Source organism: Salmo salar, unplaced genomic scaffold (assembly GCF_965601325.2).
Source record: "Salmo salar unplaced genomic scaffold, fSalSal1 ptg000519l, whole genome shotgun sequence".
NCBI lineage: Eukaryota > Metazoa > Chordata > Actinopteri > Salmoniformes > Salmonidae > Salmo > Salmo salar.
The window spans coordinates 974381-992179 of NW_027675407.1; the positions used below are offsets into that span (position 1 = coordinate 974381).

General features: G+C 42.3%; 1 long non-coding RNA gene across 2 annotated transcripts; it reads left to right on the forward strand.

Annotated features, from left to right (window-relative positions):
- The first annotated feature begins 13587 nt into the window (after positions 1-13587).
- Positions 13588-17126, forward strand: LOC145876220 (uncharacterized). 2 transcript variants are annotated; one of them, XR_014391465.1, is made up of 3 exons: positions 13588-13687; positions 16541-16709; positions 16887-17126. It is a non-coding gene; the product is annotated as an uncharacterized LOC145876220 (long non-coding RNA). The 2 variants fall into 2 exon arrangements; XR_014391466.1 differs by having other exon boundaries at positions 16890-17126.
- The last annotated feature ends 673 nt before the right edge of the window (positions 17127-17799 follow it).

A 17799-nucleotide genomic window follows, 5' to 3' on the forward strand; every position in this document is an offset into this window, starting at 1 on the left:
GGTATCTTTACTTTTACTCAACTATGACTATTGAGTACATTTTGCACCTCTGCAAGCTGGCTGTTCTTTCCAGCTCGGACAGAGAGAAACTTTTACGCCTGCTACTTTAGGTTAGATACACACAGACCGCATAAACCACATAGGAGATGTACACAACACAACAATGAGAGAGGGATAGAGACAGTTTGTGAAAGTATGCCTTATCTCAGCCTGGTCTCATAGACTAGATGTAACATAGTAAATGTAAATCCGGGACCTCCAAATTAGTATGATGTGTTATGTTTGGTATGGTTACATAAGACAGAAGGTTAATTATGGCAAAAACAAAAATTGGGTGGTTGGTCGGGGTGGTTGGGTCTAGCAACCCAAAGGTTGTGTATTTGAATCTCATCATGTACAACTTTAACATTTTTGCTAATTAGCAACTACTTTTTAGCTACTTTGCAACTACTTGGCATGTTAGCTAAACCTTCCCCTAACCTTATCCCTTTAACCAAACTCCTAACCTCAACCCTAACCTTAACCCTAACAATAACCCCCAACCCTATCCTCGAGCTTAGCTAACGTTAGCCACCTAGTTACGGTTAGTGTTAGCCACCTAGCTAACGTTAGCCACCTAGTTAAGGTTAGTGTTAGCCACCTAGCTAACGTTAGCCACCTAGTTAAGGTTAGTGTTAGCCACCTAGCTAACGTTAGCCACAACAAATTTGAAGTTTTGCAAATTCATAACATATTGCATTATTTGCAATTCATAACAAATTGCAATTAGCAACATATCATACGAATTGTAATTCGTAACATCATACTACATTGAACAAAAATATAAACTCAACATGTAAAGTGTTGGTCCCATGTTTCATGAGCTGAAATAAAATATCCCAGAAATGTTCCATATGCACAAAAAGCTTATTTCTCTCACATTTTGTTTACATCCTTGTTAGTGAGCATTTCTCTTTTGCTAAGATAATCCATCCACCTGACAGGTGTGGCATATCAAGAAGCTGAATAAACAGCATGATCATTACACAGGTGCACCTTGTGCTGGGGCACAATAAAGGGCCACTCTAAAATGTGCAGTTTTGTCACACAACACAATGCCACAGATGTCTCAAGTTTTGAGGGACCGTGCAATTGGCATGCTGACTGCAAGAATGTCCACCAAAGCTGTTGCCAGATAATATAATGTTAATTTCTCTACCAGAAGCCACCTCCAACGTTGCTTTAAAGAATTTGGCAGTACGACCAACCGGCCTCTCAACCGCAGACCACGTGTATGGCGTTGTGTGGGCGAGAGGTTTGCTGATGTCAACGTGTGAACATAGTGCCCCATGGTGGCGGTGGGGTTATGGTATGGGTAGGCATAAAATACAGACAACAAAAAAATGGCAATTTGAATGCACATAAATACCGTGACGAGATTCTGAGGCCCATAATGAGGCCAATATTGTTTTACGTATCTGTGACCAACAGATGCATATCTGTGTTCCCAGTCATGTGAAATCCATAGATTAGGGTCTAATGAATTTATTTAAATTGACTGATTTCCTTATATGAACTGTAACTCAGTAAAATCTTTGAAATTGTTGCACATTGCATTTATATTTTTGTTCAGTATAATTGAAGTGTCCCAGATTTCGTTTACTAAGTTACATCTACCCCCCAGTCCAGGTTGGTTATCTACTTTGAAGAGCTAGTCAAATAATTTTGTCAGACAGCTCTGCAACATACTTAGGCAGGCTTGCCTAGCTGAATAGGATGACTAAAGACAGTACAGTACAGGGTGCGCAGAGATAACTTTGTCTGGCTAGCTGCTACTGCCTGAGCAGAGATGAGATGATGACTTTAAGGAATTAAAAATAATAAAGCCATCAAATAAAACTAAGTAATATACACAACTGAAATATTGTATTATTTCATAGCAATTTCCAATTTTTCTATTGATGTCAACCCAATGTGGACCTGACAGAAATAATTGAATGTGAATGTTCACTGTTGTTGGCTTTAGAATTTCAATTAAAAAGCTCTAAAATCCTTTGAATGTCATTATTTCATAATGCATTTAATTTTGAAAAAAATTATCGTAAACAAAATAAAAAAACATAATTATTTTTTTATAATCGAACCCAAAACCGAATCGAGCTCAAAAAACACTTATCGCTCAGCACTAGTTCCATGTAGAACCCTCTGTGGAAATGGTTCTACATGGAACCTCAAAGTTTCTATCAGGAACCAAAAGTGTTCTACTTGGAACCAAAAAAGGTTAGTCAAATGGTTCTCTTATGGGGACAGATAGCACCTTTTTTATGAGTGTAGAGAGCGCACAAGACATAGGGCATATAAGTCGCTTGGAGTGGTGAGAGACAGAAGGGGGAGGGAAAGTGTGGGGGAAAGAGACTGCGAGAGAGAAGCTGCTCTGTGTGGACTGTAGCTTGCAGCTGTAATTGTGGAAGAGCGAGAAAGCGTGCTCATGTGAGAGAGACTCAGAGACTACTAGAGAGAGAGAGAGAGAAAGCAAAAGAGGTTGAGAGAGAGTGAGAGAGAGACAGACAGATAGCGAAGGCTGAAACACAGAGAGTGAAGTAAATAAAGAATGCAAGAAAGACAGTACAGTGACGCAGTGCTTCTCTGTCTACTGTAGGTGTACGAATTCTGTGGAGGCAGCGTGATACAAGGACTATACATTTCCTGTCTCCTATCAGCCGGATTTACTCCGAAAAGGGCATCAATGACCATTGGACCATATACTTCTCCACAATATTGCAGGCACTAAAGGTGGACTTTTAACAAGTGCAGTGACAATGCAGGTGAGATTCTCTTGATAGTTTATATACTGTACATGTGTTCAACTGCATGTTGTACTGAAATTATAGTGTTTGGTTTGCTAGACTTGAAGTAAGCCTTTTTATTGAAATGAATCACTTGTGGTGCATGGCATTTCTATCTGTTTATAATCGGGAAAACTGAATATCTACTAGATGCCGAGTTATGTATATTTCATACGCTTGCAGACTGTATGTTATGTTTGCGGTAAAAAAATATTCAACAGCTTCTGTCTGAAGCCAGATGATGTGTCGACAGAGGCTGTGTTGTTTAGTTTAATTGTGGTAATGAGCTGTTACTATGCATTTACTTATAATCTGAGATATATTTGATATGGCTTCCAGGTAAAAAACAAAAAACAAAGATGTGCTTTGGAAAGTGAACTTTTATGATTGAGTGTAGAGAACAATGACGTTCTGTGTCTCTGTATCGCTCTTCTCATACCGTACACACAGATACAGTCACACTCACAATATGTGTTGCTTTGTTCACTAAGTCCTGTGCTGCTGGCTCTCCCTAGCTGCAGACAGCAGGACAGTTGATGGAGTGACGTGCTCTGGGTGGGGTGCCTGTTCATTAGATGAGTGTGATTGAGACCACAGTATATTGACAGGGAGTAGAACGATGAGACTACTGTACATGGTTAACAAACACAACAAAGATCAACAGAGCAAGCGAGGAGTCACCTATAGATCTACGGATAGCTGGATTCAGGAATAAAGCGCCATGTAATTGTTAAAATATACTTAAGTATTAAAAGTACAAGTATAAATCATTTCACATTCCTTATAGAGTGGAGTTGGTATCGCAGTTGAGAAAATACTTTCAGACAAAAAGCTAAAAAGCGACTGCCCCTAAAAACCAACGACTCCCTTTGAAAACGGGCGATGTGGCATCAGAAACATTAATTATAGTGTAAAAATGTACTACAAAGTGTAGCTAAACAGAATAACTTTGGTCATACCCAGTCAGCACATGACGTCCAAGGACGTCGAATTATGGTCGATTTCAGGTCTGTCTGTTGTGGCCACTATTTCACCCTAAAATAATCATCCCAAATTGGGCTGTGTATAACTATGTAAATGTCTCTCGGACCAGGTGACTTTTATCAATATACACTCTAAAAAGTAAAGGTTCCTGGAGTATCCTTTAGGGGTTCTTCAAATTGGAACTGTGGGGGAACCCCTAAAAGTTATTTGAAGAACATTTTGTGGGAACTCCTATAAGTTCTTCGAAGAACCCCTTATCATGGTTCCTCAAAGAACCTTTTGGGGTTCATTTTTTTAACTCCCAGCAAACCAGACAGCACCATTTTTTTATTGCCTTTTTTTTTTACAGATAGCCAGGGGCACACTCCAACACTCGAACATCATTTAAAAACAACGCATTTGTGATTAGTGAGTCTGCCAGAGTTAGAAGGGATGACCAGGGATGTTCTCTTGATAAGTGTGTGAATTTGACCTTTTTCCTGTCTTGCTAAGCATTCGAAACATAACAAGTACTTCTGGGTGTCAGGGAAAATGTATGGAGTAAAAAGTACATTATTTTCTTTAGGAAGGTAGCAAAGTAAAAGTAAAAGTTGTCAAATATAAATAGTAAAGTACAGATACCCCCCAGAAAATGACTTAAGTAGTACTTTAAAGTATTTTTACTTGAGTACTTTACACCACTGGTTATGTGTCATTATATAAGAGCATTAAATATTGCAAGTTGAGCTTCCACCTCCCATTATGGCCTGTAGAGTAAATTGCTGCTCTTAGTTGAGCTAATTAGTCATGGTGATTGGTCTATAGGCATGGTTCATGATGAACAAAACAATGCAGCCTCTCTGTCAATGTTGGATTTATTAGCTTCATTCAGCCTGTTGCACACACACATACGTCTGCGTGCGAGGATTGCATGGAGAGAAAAAAAAAACGTTGAATGTGCCGTGAAGGTTAAGGGCTCCATTATTTTGTGTGCATTATATTAAACATGTGAGGCCTGTCACTTAGGCTGGTCCTGCTGGGCCATACCGATAGTTCCCATGGCACTCATCCTCGATGTTAATCAACAACAACAAAAAATGGACTCTGGTTTGTGAGGTGAACTAACCTTCCTACTTGGCTTGCAGAGACAAGGTGCTGTCAATTTAACCTTTTATTTTGACTAGGCAAGTCAGTTAAGAACAAATTCTTATTTACAATGACAGCCTACCAGGGAACAGTGGGTTAACTGCCTTATTTAGGGCAGAATGACAGATTTTTTACCTTGTCAGCTCAGGGATTCGATCCAACAACCTTTCGGTTACTGGCCCAATGCGCTAACCACTAGGCACTAGGCTACCTGACACCCCAAATAAACTGGATGTAATTAGCTTGAAGAATACTGTCAGTCCCTGGAGAACCCTTGATCTGTGTCCCTAACGTAAGATGAAGTGGGAGTGCTGCTGCCTGAGGAGCTGCAGCTGCAGTCAATATTAACTGGGCTGGGCTATTTTTACCCCATTTTGTTTTTCCACTGAATTGGTCTTTTAACCCAAATATATATGAATTCTAGTCAATGGACACAATAAGCAAAAATGTGTGAGATGTTTGAAATGATTCCCTTTGTTTTGGGCAATGATAACTAGGACTGTAAATGTAGGAGAATTGTGAATTGTTTTCACTCAGTCGGATTCACAATGTTATTTTACGCATTTCCACGTTCACATTTTTTTATTGAGTTTTCTTGCTTTCTGCTCACTGCAGCCAGTGTAAAAATCCATGGTCTTGTTGCGCTGATCTGTCAGTGTTCCCTCCAATTGACTTTTTCTTGCTAGATGTCTGTCTCTCTTGATATCTTCATGCACACCAGTCAAGGGGATATTGTGTAGGAGATTGAAAGGCAAAGGTATGTAGTTGTCAGCTGAAACCAAAATCTGGTTCTGAAACATTGGGTACTCTTGGACTATTCGTTTCAAAGACAAGCATAAAAATGTTACGCAATAACAAGATTTAGAAGGAACATCTTACCTCATACAAAAGGTACCTCTGAAATATGGACTATTTGATTACATACAGTCAAGTCCTAAATTATTGGCACCCTTGAGAAAGATGAGCAAAAAATACTATATAAAATATATAATACAAATACTACTAATTCTACAGTATTTGAATGCAAAAAAAAGGGACAATTATATTATTTTATACTAATGCAAGTGCTCAGAGCAAGAGATTTTGTTAAACAAGTAATACAAAATTATCAAAATGATTGGCACCCCTGTTTTTAATACTCTAGCATCCTCCCCTTGCGAGGATAACAACACAGCCTTAAACACTTTTTTAATGATGATTGGAGAACACATTGGGATGGATCTTAGACCACTCCTCCATACAGAATATTTCCAGATCCTTGATATCCTTCGTCTGCGTTTATGGACTGCCCTCTTCAATTCAAACCACAGGTTTTCAATGGGGATCAAATCCTGAGACGGCCATTCAAAATGTTGATTTTGTGGTCAATGAACCATTTCTTTGTGGATTTTGATGTGTGCTTGGGGTTATTGTCTTGCTAAAAGATCCACTTGCGGCAAAGTTTCAAGATCCCTCCCAAATGTGTTCTCCAACCTCATAAAACATTTTCGAAAAAAAGCTCAGTGTCGTTATACCTGTATTGAAAACAGGGGATTCAGGAAAAAGATATGATCCCTTATTGATGTCACCTGTTAAATCCACTTCCATCCGTGTAGATGAAAGAGAGGAGACAGGTTAAAGAAGGTTTTTTAAGCCTTGAGACAATTGAGACATGTACTGTGTATGTGTGCCATTCAGAAGGTAAATGGGCAAGACAAAAGGACATCCAGCCAACTTGACACAACTGTGGGAAGCATTTGAGTCAACATGGGCCAGCATCCCTGTGGAATGCTTTCGACACCTTGTAGAGTCCATGCTCCAACGCATTGAGGTTGTTCTGAGGGCAAAAGGGAGCGGGGGGATCCAACAACTGAAAAAACACATTTTGCCCCAGGGATCCGTGGAAGTTTAGAGGGTGTAATACAATACAATGTAATATTATTAATCTACAATGTTTGTTATTAAACCTTGGGCAACATGAGCCTATTGGTATCCACAGTACTCCACCTATTATACATTTTCCATCTCAATACTTCAATACTATATTTTTTTTACATAAATGCACTGTAATTTAAAGTAATTGTCCAGTGAAAATCAAACTTTTAAAAGTTAATGTTCTGTTAACTCATACCCAAATAATTTTGACTATACTCGTATTTGTGGCCGAAGCATTAATTGGAGAAAAAATACTTTAAAAAAGCCACCTCAAACTTGTATCTCAAACAGACCGTTTCAAAAATGCTTTTTAAATGAGATTTAAACATAATCGGTTCAAGGACATACATCTGGTGTATTAGAAGCATTTATTGGTACCATGATTGACTTTCTATTTATTTATTTCACTATTATGGGGGATCCTGTTTTCTGCTAACAATGCCTGCAGTGGTGCGGTCGGCCGTGAACTTCCATGGCTTCAATGAGAGGTGGCAGTCTGTCACGTCTGCTCTCGCTCCTCCCCTCCGGTGTTTGACGTCGCCGGTATACTAACCGCCGGTCCTGGGATCCATCATTACGAGCACCTGCACGTTGTCATGAGGCAAACCTGGACTCCATTACCTTACTTATTACCACCCCTATATCTGGCCCTCCCTTAGGTTCCTTCCCCAGTCAGTATTGATCCTGTGTACATGCAAAGACGCTACTGTTATGTTGTCTCGTTTGTTGTTTTATTAAACGTTTCACCTGCTTCTCAACTCACAGCGTCTTCGTTACACAGTCGTTTTCTCTCTGCCTCATGACAACATGTGTAGAACTGCAGGATATTAGCGTTATAGTTGCAACAAGAAACATTTCTCTGCCCCATGACAACATGTGTAGAACTGCAGGATATTAGCGTTATAGTTGCAACAAGAAACATTTCTCTGCCCCATGACAACATGTGTAGAACTGCAGGATATTAGCGTTATAGTTGCAACAAGAAACATTTCTCTGCCCCATGACAACATGTGTAGAACTGCAGGATATTAGCGTTATAGTTGCAACAAGAAACATTTCTCTGCCCCATGACAACATGTGTAGAACTGCAGGATATTAGCGTTATAGTTGCAACAAGAAACATTTCTCTGCCCCATGACAACATGTGTAGAACTGCAGGATATTAGCGTTATAGTTGCAACAAGAAACATTTCTCTGCCTCATGACAACATGTGTAGAACTGCAGGATATTAGCGTTATAGTTGCAACAAGAAACATTTCTCTGCCTCATGACAACATGTGTAGAACTGCAGGATATTAGCGTTATAGTTGCAACAAGAAACATTTCTCTGCCCCATGACAAAATGTGTAGAATGCAGGAAATTAGCAAGTTTTTTTCCCTCCAAGAGGCAGACCTTTAAAATGTTCATTCCCAGGGCCCGAGACTTGGTTTGTCCGGCCTTGCACACGAAATCATGGTAAAACTCCTTGTATGATATTTTTTTTATCTCACTCGAGTTGTGTTCTGATTATGAGGGGGTCACTGATGAATTTGCTATCACAAAAAAGTTTGAGAACCCCTGGGCTAGTGGTTAGGGAAGGGTTAGCTAACATGCTAAGTATCCTAACCATCCTTTTTAATTTTCACATGTAGCGAGCGAAGTGTTCGTGTTGTCCAACCAACATGCATAGTAGCTGAGTCAGACAATATAGTTTTCATGTTTCATAATTATCCTATTTCTCAGTGACACTTTTTTTGCACTATGTTTGAAGGCTGTCAGCTTCTTCTCAGGAGGAGAATCACTTAGCCTTTCAACTAATTTTCAAATGATAGGATGCCTATTTAAAAACACTTTTTCAACATTTCAAGATAGCAGTTAGTTCAGTTTGATCTTATTAAAGACAGCTGTATCATTTTTTTATTCATTTTGACATATTGTTTGGGACCACTTTTTTTGCTCTGTTTGAAGGCTGTCAGCTTCTTCTCAGGAAGAGAATCCCTTAGCCTTTCAACTAATTTTGGGTTAGTTCGACTAATTTTGGGTTAGTTCTCTCAAGAAGAACTAACCCACCCGGTGTATCCAGTATAAACTAACGGTGTACCCCCGGTGTATTCAGTATAAACTAAAGTTGTACACCCGGTGTATCCAGTATAAACTAAATGGTGTACACCCTGTGTATCCAGTATAAACTAACGGTGTACACCCGGTGTATCCAGTATAAACTAACGGTGTACACCCGGTGTATCCAGTATAAACTAAAGTTGTACACCCGGTGTATCCAGAATAAACTAACGGTGTACACCAGGTGTATCCAGTATAAACTAACGGTGTACACCAGGTGTATCCAGTATAAACTAACGGTGTACACCAGGTGTATCCAGTATAAACTAACGGTGTACACCAGGTGTATCCAGTATAAACTAACGGTGTACACCCGAAGCTTCCAGTCTGTTATTCGAACTCAATCAGCATGACAGAGTGATCTCCAGCCTTGTCCTCGTCAACACTCACACCTGTTAACGAGAGAATCACTGACATGCTGGTCCTTTTGTGGCAGGGCTGAAATGCAGTGGAACGTTTTTTTGGGGGGGATTCAGTTAATTTGCATAACCCCCTCCTACTGCAGTACATCCAGGAGGAGGTAGGATTACACTACCCACAACCCCCTCCTACTGCAGTACAAACAGGAGGAGGTAGGACTACACTACCCACAACCCCCTCCTACTGCAGTACGTACAGGAGGAGGTAGGACTACACTACCCACAACCCCCTCCTACTGCAGTACATACAGGAGGTAGGACTACACTACCCACAACCCCCTCCTACTGCAGTATCTACAGGAGGAGGTAGGACTACACTACCCACAACCCCTCCTACTGCAGTACATACAGGAGGAGGTAGGACTACACTACCCACAACCCCCTCCTACTGCAGTACATCCAGGAGGAGGTAGGATTACACTACCCACAACCCCCTCCTACTGCAGTATGTACAGGAGGAGGTAGGACTACACTACCCACAACCCCCTCCTACTGCAGTACATACAGGAGGAGGTAGGACTACACTACCCACAACCACAGTTCCCTAAAGGCAGGGTTGGGTAGGTTAGTACCCCGTTAGAGGGTTGGGTAGGTTAGTACCCCGTTAGAGGGTTGGGTAGGTTAGTACCCCGTTAGAGGGTTGGGTAGGTTAGTACCCCGTTAGAGGGTTGGGTAGGTTAGTACCCCGTTAGAGGGTTGGGTAGGTTAGTACCCTGTTAGAGGGTTGGGTAGGTTAGTACCCCGTTAGAGGGTTGGGTAGGTTAGTACCCCGTTAGAGGGTTGGGTAGGTTAGTACCCTGTTAGTTAGAGGGTTGGGTAGGTTAGTACCCTGTTAGTTAGAGGGTTGGGTAGGTTAGTACCCTGTTAGAGGGTTGGGTAGGTTAGTACCCTGTTAGTTAGAGGGTTGGGTAGGTTAGTACCCTGTTAGGGGGTTGGGTAGGTTAGTACCCTGTTAGGGGTTTGGGTAGGTTAGTACCCCGTTAGAGGGTTGGGTAGGTTAGTACCCCGTTAGAGGGTTGGGTAGGTTAGTACCCCGTTAGAGGGTTGGGTAGGTTAGTACCCCGTTAGAGGGTTGGGTAGGTTAGTACCCCGTTAGAGGGTTGGGTAGGTTAGTGCCCCGTTAGAGGGTTGGGTAGGTTAGTGCCCCGTTAGAGGGTTGGGTAGGTTAGTACCCCGTTAGGGGGTTGGGTAGGTTAGTACCCCGTTAGAGGGTTGGGTAGGTTAGTACCCCGTTAGAGGGTTGGGTAGGTTAGTACCCCGTTAGAGGGTTGGGTAGGTTAGTACCCCGTTAGAGGGTTGGGTAGGTTAGTACCCCGTTAGAGGGTTGGGTAGGTTAGTACCCCGTTAGAGGGTTGGGTAGGTTAGTACCCCGTTAGAGGGTTGGGTAGGTTAGTACCCCGTTAGAGGGTTGGGTAGGTTAGTACCCCGTTAGAGGGTTGGGTAGGTTAGTACCCCGTTAGAGGGTTGGGTAGGTTAGTACCCCGTTAGAGGGTTGGGTAGGTTAGTACCCCGTTAGAGGGTTGGGTAGGTTAGTACCCCGTTAGAGGGTTGGGTAGGTTAGTACCCCGTTAGAGGGTTGGGTAGGTTAGTACCCCGTTAGAGGGTTGGGTAGGTTAGTACCCCGTTAGAGGGTTGGGTAGGTTAGTACCCCGTTAGAGGGTTGGGTAGGTTAGTACCCCGTTAGAGGGTTGGGTAGGTTAGTACCCCGTTAGAGGGTTGGGTAGGTTAGTACCCCGTTAGAGGGTTGGGTAGGTTAGTACCCCGTTAGAGGGTTGGGTAGGTTAGTACCCCGTTAGAGGGTTGGGTAGGTTAGTACCCCGTTAGAGGGTTGGGTAGGTTAGTACCCCGTTAGAGGGTTGGGTAGGTTAGTACCCCGTTAGAGGGTTGGGTAGGTTAGTACCCTGTTAGAGGGTTGGGTAGGTTAGTACCCCGTTAGATGGTTGGGTAGGTTAGTACCCCGTTAGAGGGTTGGGTAGGTTAGTACCCCGTTAGAGGGTTGGGTAGGTTAGTACCCCGTTAGAGGGTTGGGTAGGTTAGTACCCTGTTAGAGGGTTGGGTAGGTTAGTACCCTGTTAGAGGGTTGGGTAGGTTAGTACCCTGTTAGAGGGTTGGGTAGGTTAGTACCCTGTTAGAGGGTTGGGTAGGTTAGTACCCCGTTAGAGGGTTGGGTAGGTTAGTACCCCGTTAGAGGGTTGGGTAGGTTAGTACCCCGTTAGAGGGTTGGGTAGGTTAGTACCCCGTTAGAGGGTTGGGTAGGTTAGTACCCCGTTAGAGGGTTGGGTAGGTTAGTACCCCGTTAGAGGGTTGGGTAGGTTAGTACCCCGTTAGAGGGTTGGGTAGGTTAGTACCCCGTTAGAGGGTTGGGTAGGTTAGTACCCCGTTAGAGGGTTGGGTAGGTTAGTACCCCGTTAGAGGGTTGGGTAGGTTAGTACCCCGTTAGAGGGTTGGGTAGGTTAGTACCCCGTTAGATGGTTGGGTAGGTTAGTACCCTGTTAGAGGGTTGGGTAGGTTAGTACCCCGTTAGAGGGTTGGGTAGGTTAGTACCCCGTTAGAGGGTTGGGTAGGTTAGTACCCTGTCCTCAGAACCTTTACCATAATCTATCAGTCTCGTGTGTGTGTGTGTGTGTGTGTGTGTGTGTGTGTGTGTGTGTGTGTGTGTGTGTGTGTGTGTGTGTGTGTGTGTGTGTCAGGATGACATCATCGATGATGCGGTGGGTTTCGTGGCGGCAGCGGAGATGCTGAGGGAGAGGGGGGCGGGGACGATCATCGCCGTGGCAACGCACGCCATCCTGTCCGCGGACGCTCCCAGGATCCTCCAGGAGTCAGTCATTAGTCAGAGAGGAGAGGAGGTACCCCCTGTATATAACCTCATTACTACCCGGTACCCCCTGTATATAGCCTCATTACTACCTGGTACCCCCTGTATATAGCCTCATTACTACCCGGTACCCCCTGTATATAGCCTCATTACTACCCGGTACCCCCTGTATATAGCCTCATTACTACCCGGTACCCCCTGTATATAACCTCATTACTACCCGGTACCCCCTGTATATAGCCTCATTACTACCCGGTACCCCCTGTATATAGCCTCATTACTACCCGGTACCCCCTGTATATAGCCTCATTACTACCTGGTACCCCCTGTATATAGCCTCATTACTACCCGGTACCCCCTGTATATAACCTCATTACTACCTGGTACCCCCTGTATATAGCCTCATTACTACCCGGTACCCCCTGTATATAGCCTCATTACTACCCGGTACCCCCTGTATATAGCCTCATTACTACCTGGTACCCCCTGTATATAACCTCATTACTACCCGGTACCCCCTGTATATAGCCTCATTACTACCTGGTACCCCCTGTATATAGCCTCATTACTACCTGGTACCCCCTGTATATAGCCTCATTACTACCCGGTACCCCCTGTATATAGCCTCATTACTACCCGGTACCCCCTGTATATAGCCTCATTACTACCTGGTACCCCCTGTATATAGCCTCATTACTACCTGGTACCCCCTGTATATAGCCTCATTACTACCTGGTACCCCCTGTATATAGCCTCATTACTACCTGGTACCCCCTGTATATAGCCTCATTACTACCTGGTACCCCCTGTATATAGCCTCATTACTACCTGGTACCCCCTGTATATAGCCTCATTACTACCTGGTACCCCCTGTATATAGCCTCATTACTACCTGGTACCCCCTGTATATAGCCTCATTACTACCTGGTACCCCCTGTATATAGCCTCATTACTACCTGGTACCCCCTGTATATAGCCTCATTACTACCTGGTACCCCCTGTATATAGCCTCATTACTACCTGGTACCCCCTGTATATAGCCTCATTACTACCTGGTACCCCCTGTATATGTGACAGGTTACAGGAAATACTCATAGCCTGTTATACATTAAAAAGTATTAGTAAGTTCATAGTATGTGAGGATCTTAAAACATCTAAGGTTAAAAATATCATGCATTCTGTATTAGTTGATAGAGATGGATAACATTCATATAATTGTGTTAAAAAGTAAAAAATCCATCAAGCGTACAAAAGGTAAGAATTTTAAAAGGAATGTGTAAACCGTTATATTGATTACTTTATTTTGTGGTGCCAAATTGAAGGGGAAAAGTGTTAATCTGTGATCTACTAAATGCTCTTTAATCTATGAGCCTGAGATCGATTGCTCTGGTCTCCAGCCAAGTTCGCGGGGAAATCGTGGTCTTTTCCTCATTACAGTAAAAGTTCTCAGTGAGGAAACAATACCGTATCACACTCGGGATTATTTCTCCCCTTTTCCAGGTACGTTATTGATGATAAAACAGAGTCATTTAAATGTAATAACTCGCTAACATGTCAAGAGTGTTTAAGCTGTGTCTTAGTAACATCTTGAGGAAGTTAGAGTTCAGTTTGCAGAGAGTAATATGAGCCCTGCTCGGTTGCAGCGAAGGCTTCGTACTGAGAGTAGCTGCCATTTTATGTCGATCGTCAATGAACATGTGCGTTGTTATTAAAACCTCTTGAGCATCTGATCCCGTTAGCGGGATCAAAATCCAGCGAAAAATCATATCGCCAATTAGCATTAAAAAATTATCATAATTTTTTACAAAAATAAAAAATATATATATTTTTTTTTTATAGATACACCTCTCCTGAATCGACCCACGTCGTCCGATTTCAAAAAGGTTTTACAGGAAAAGCAAATCATTAGATTATATTAGATGAGTCCATCGTAAAAAGCAGCTTCATAGCCATTTTCCGACCAACCACTTCCATCACATATTATCAATAAACAGCTAAATGTAGCACTAACCTTTTACAAACTTCATCAGATGGCACCCCTAGGACATCATGTTATACAATGCATGCATTCTTTTGTTCAATAAAGGTCATATTTATATATAAAAACAGCATTTTACATCTCTGTCTGACGTTGACTACCTAATTTCCCCTCAAAAGCGTCCCGGTAAACAATGCTACGTTTCAATAAATTGCTATACTATAACGATTTTTTAAATGTATATTGTCAATCTAACATTTATAGATGAATATCTCTTGAGAACACCCGTCATACCAGATTTTAAATTAACTTTACTGGGTAATCACACTTTGCGATAAAAGGAGATGCGATACTCAGAAAATCAGCTAATATACAGTGCTCGGCGCCATCTTGGACGCAACAGTATGAACCATCTCATCTTCAATAATATTGTCAATAATCGCCTACCTTTAGTTGTCTTCATCAGAAAGCATCCCAGGTCCACAACAGATGTATTTTCGGTCAAAAAGTCCATACTTCACGTTCCATTAGCCTGATGTTGGTAGCGCGTCCTATGGCTCTCTCCAAACGCAGCTCTGCACTTCATACTGAAAGCAATCCTCGCGCATGTAGGTTCGTTCAAACATGTCAAACGTTGTATAAAATAAATGTTCAGGGCCTCTAACACCAAGAGAGCCAATAAGATTCGAGGGGGATGATTTCATTGCCTTTAAAACCGTTTCCAAAGGTGGGGGCAGACATGGCCGCCGGCGTCATAATGGTGATGGCCCATCCCCTGTGACCAATTTCAAACTCCTGTCATTCACTGAGTTTTGACTCTATAAGGCTCAAACCACTGTGAAAGGACTGGCGACATCTAGTGGAAGCAATAGGAAGTGCCAAAATATTCCTAAACCCCTGTGTTTTTCAATGGGATAGGTTTAAAGTCAATACAACACATCAGGTATCCACTTCCTGTCAGAAAATGTCTCAGGGTTTTGCCTGCCAAATGAGTTCTGTTATACTCACAGACACCATTCAAACAGTTTTAGAAACTTTAGAGTGTTTTCTATCCATATATAATAAGTATATGCATGCCCTATCTTCTGAGTTTGATTAGTAGGCCGTTGAAAATGGGAACGATTTTTTTTCAAAATGCGCTGTGGCGCCCCCTATCCTAGGGTATCCTCAAGAGGTTTTAATAAGATATTTTGCGGTGTTATTTGTATAATGGTTTTTCAAACACTTTATTGACTGTTGATAAATTGAGTTATGGTTTACTGAGTTAAAGCTTTGTGCTTGACAGTTATATTGAAATGAGTGTATGTTTCAGTGAATTACAGTGTATACTGTTGTGACTTGAATAAGCCTTGTACCCTACAACACTAGCTCTTTCCTGTAGATCTGTTGTTTTGTAAAATGTGTTACTTTGGTAAAATGATTTGCAGTAAAAGTTCTCAGTGAGGAAATAATACCGTATCACTCTCGTGATTATTTCTCCCCTTTTTCAGGGGCCAAAGCCTCATTAGATATCGGTCGTCCAGAACAACTAGCCAAAGCCTCATTAGATATCGGTCGTCCAGGACAACTAGCCAAAGCCTCATTAGATATCGGTCGTCCAGAACAACTAGCCAAAGCCTCATTAGATATCGGTCGTCCAGAACAACTAGCCAAAGCCTCATTAGATATCGGTCGTCCAGAACAACTAGCCAAAGCCTCATTAGATATCGGTCGTCCAGAACAACTAGCCAAAGCCTCATTAGATATCGGTCGTCCAGAACAACTAGCCAAAGCCTCATTAGATATCGGTCGTCCAGAACAACTAGCCAAAGCCTCATTAGATATCGGTCGTCCAAAGGAAGTCTGTAGACGGGAGTGTTTATGCGTCTATACAGAACAACTGGCGTAATTTCCCGGACTATTAAGCGCACCTGAATATAAGCCGAACCCACTGAATTTAAAAAAAAAGTATTATTTTGAACATAAATAAGTCGCACATGTCTATAAGCCGCAGGTGCCTACCGGTACATTGAAACAAATTAACTTTACACAGGCTTTAACGAAACACGGCTTGTAACAAAAATAAATAGGCTTTAAACGAAACAAAACTACAAAATGAGGATGTGATTTGCTCGGGTTTCCCAAAAACATGATTTGCTGGTTGGGGTAAGTTTCTCAAAAGCATGTGAAATCACAAAAAAAAAAGTGTCTGGACCCTTACTATGAAATTCAACTTACATAAATAAAATAGATTTAGTTGTAAAAAAAAAGAATAACTTCTCCTGTAAGGCAGTGTTATTAAAATGGAGGTGAAATGTCTTTAAAAAGTGGGTGTTAACGAAATGTCTGTGTGGCACTCTTCCCCCTCCCACTACACTTTCTCCCTCCCCTCCCAGGATGTGAAGTTAAAGAACATGGGTTCTTGGCCCAGCGTTCTCAGTCCACCCCCGCCTCCGCTGTCCGCTCCTCTAGCGACAGCTTCGAACAGGTCCGTCGCGTCGCCCGAGAGAAGGAGAGAGAGAAACAGCTAAAAGCACAGGCCAGGAGAGAGCAGGAGAAACTACGGTAAGAGGGAAGGATGGAGGGAGGGAAAGGGAGGAGGAGGAGGAGGAGAGGGAGAAGACCTCTCAGCCGAGGTAGAAACTATGGTGAGAAAAAGGGAAGGATGGATAAAGGGAGAAGCTCATTCTAGCACCCCATCTAAGCTCATCCCCCTCTGACACTCCACTTTCTCTTCTCCAGTAGCCTTGACGACGAGGACTCTGTGGAGCAGCAGGGGAGGGGGCGTGTCCAGGAGGACACTCGCCGTCGCCAGGAGCAACTTTCGCCTCAACCCCTCCCGCCGACTCCCCACAGGCCCCTCCCACTCAACAGGCCACACCCTCGGCCGCAGCAGAACGCCATGGACCAGCAGAGGGAGCTGGCGAGACGCCGCGAGCAGGAAAGGAGGAGGAGAGAGGTGGTAATACTTTATAGCAGTAATACTACTATAATACTAACATGTTATACTAGTATAGCAGGAGAGAGGTGGTAATACTTTATAGCAGTAATACTACTATAATACTAACATGTTATACTAGTATAGTAGGAGAGAGGTGGTAATACTTTATAGCAGTAATACTACTATAATACTAACATGTTATACTAGTATAGTAGGAGAGAGGCGGTAATACTTTATAGCAGTGATACTACTATAATACTAACATGTTATACTAGTATAGCAGGAGAGAGGCGGTAATACTTTATAGCAGTAATACTACTATAATACTAACATGTTATACTGGTATAGCAGTAATACTACTATAATACTAACATGATATACTGGTATAGCAGGAGAGAGGTGGCAATACTTTATAGCAGTAATACTACTATAATACTAACATGTTATACTAGTATAGCAGGAGAGAGGCGGTAATACTTTATAGCAGTAATACTACTATAATACTAACATGTTATACTAGTATAGTAGGAGAGAGGCGGTAATACTACTATAATACTAACATGTTATACTAGTATAGCAGGAGCGAGGCGGTAATACTACTATAATACTAACATGTTATACTAGTATAGCAGGAGAGAGGCGGTAATACTACTATAATACTAACATGTTATACTAGTATAGCAGGAGAGAGGCGGTAATACTTTATAGCAGTGA